Raw genomic sequence first — 2,538 nt, 5'->3', positions numbered from 1 at the left:
GTATGTATGTATGTATGTGTGCATGTATGCATGTATGTATGTATGTAAATGCATATATGAATGCGTATGTATGTATGTGAATACATGTATATGTGTGAATGTATAAAAATATATGAATACGTATGTGTATAGAAGTATAATATAAAATTTTATTTAAAAAATAACATAATTTTATTGAGAAATAGAAAAGTAAAAGGTAGGGAAAAGGATATTCGATTTAAAAAAAAAAGGAATTAAAATTTCAAGTTTTAACATTTTTGAAAAAACTTGAAAAGTTGAAATTTTAAAATATGAAAAACAATGAATGAAATAAAATGTGTAATTATTTAGAATAAATTAATTTTTTTTTTTTGCTTTAATCTTTGCTTTATAAACACTGATTAATTTTGAAAAAAAAAAGGAATGCTTTTTTCAAAGTGTTAAAATTGTTGAAAAGGAAATTAGCAGAAATTGTTGCAAAGAGGAACTGTTATGAACTGAAATAATTCAAACAAAAAAAAATGGTAACTAATAAAGAAAAAAAGAAAACATTTGATAATGAAACAAATTTTATTATTTATAATATCGAGAAGAAAAAAAATTATTCCTATTATATTAGCCATCCGATTTGAAGAACGGAAATTACAACAAATCACTAATTAACTGTTTGATCACTATCAATCGATATATCAGATCGTTACAAAAAAATAAAATTGATCGATGATATATGCATAAATTGTTTACGTATTTATCCTAATCATAATTAATTCTTTCATCTTAAAATTTACTTTATCATTTGATAATGTGAAAATATCACTACTTGAAAAAGTCTTCATAAAAAAATATGTAAATTGCATGGATGATTATAGTCCATATTTTAATGTCACATTAATTCATGACAATGTGAATTTCTACGATGACCTAAATTAATATGATGTAAATTTGGAATTACTTGAATTCTGAATTTCTTTTTTTCTTTTTCAAGTATTTATCCGTTATCATCATGTGTGCCAAAAAAAAAAAAAAGAAAAGGGTAAAAAATGGTAGCAAAAGATGGAAAGAAATAGATTTCTGTTAATTTATTCATTACTTATTTTTGAATCACAATTTAATACTTTAATAATGCTAAGATTCAAAGTTAATTTTAAATTTTTCAGATTTTCATAATTATATGCATACTTTTTTATTAATTACATTCTTTTTTTTTGTTGATTATATACATATATAATTCTTTCCCCAATTAATTATCCGTATTACTAGTTATCCTGTTTGATGATTTGAAATCAATATATGATTATCATTATTAATAACATGTACAAGAATACAAGCACAGATAGAGTTGAAGTTAAATATTTCCTCTTCATTTTTTGATTTATTGCACTTTACAAATTTAACAATTCCCTAAAATATATTTTGAAACATTTTTCCTTCTTTTTCAAAAATTTCCATTCTTTCCATCATTTGCTATTCATTCATGTTTTCTTGCTATATGATGAATAATACCGTATCAGTTCTTTCATTTCTTCCACCAATACTCTTAAACTATTCTGTGTGTATTGTAAAACTTAACATTTATCATAATGTTAAAGTTAGATTATTTCATTCCTTCTTTTCTTTTCGTTTTCATTTCTAATTTATCAAAAATTTTCCTTTTCATGGTTAACATAAAAAAGAACGAAACAAATGTTTGACTGAAAAATCAAAAATTTTCGTAATATTTTCTTGTGATATCATTTTTCGGCAAAAAAAGGACGAGAATTTGTCAAATACCAAGAAGAAATACTAGTTTACAAACTAACACAAAAGCAAAATTTGGAACAATTAGTAAGGAATTCGTAGAATATTTCTCGGAATTTTATACCAGGATGCTAGTCTACCATACTAATGATGATTTATTCATAAACTTGGAGGCAGATAAAGCTATAACGTATTTCACGATCTACAGGAATGAGCGTAAGCAAAATTTTTTTTTAGTGTTTAACAAATTGTTGCCCGCTCAAAACTTTTACCATTAATACATGAAATAATTATCCGTATGAAACAACTCGTGTGAGAAAAAATAAGTACAACAATATTTTTTCAGAATTTCTTCGTCTTTTCCTTTTTTTTTAAGGAAAACTAAGAAAAAAAGAAAAAAAAGTTAAAGGAAAAACATTGATTTAAAGCAACAAAAATGAGAAAAAAAAAACGGATGACCAATAATATAAACCATTAATAAATGTAACCTTCATAAAGAATGAAACATCGGGATGAAGCAACGCACCAGATTGATTGATCATAGACTAGAAATAAATATTACAAAAAAAAATCCTCCAACAGTGTAATACACAAAAGGAAAAGATCAATATGCACATTGTATAAAGAGTAGACATAATAGCTTCTTATAACAATCACCTTTTTTATATTGATGATTAATATACATAAGACAATAATCATTCTAATTTTTATATTATGGATTTTGTTCGGTAAATAAAGTAAAACGTAGAAAGCATCATTTATAACTTTTTCTTTTTTTTTTTTAATTTCGTTATCGCATGCTAACAGATTTATTACTCTACC

This window comes from Loa loa (genome assembly GCF_000183805.2).
Source record: "Loa loa unplaced genomic scaffold supercont3.79, whole genome shotgun sequence".
NCBI lineage: Eukaryota > Metazoa > Nematoda > Chromadorea > Rhabditida > Onchocercidae > Loa > Loa loa.
Note: the sequence above shows the minus strand (reverse complement) of the source record.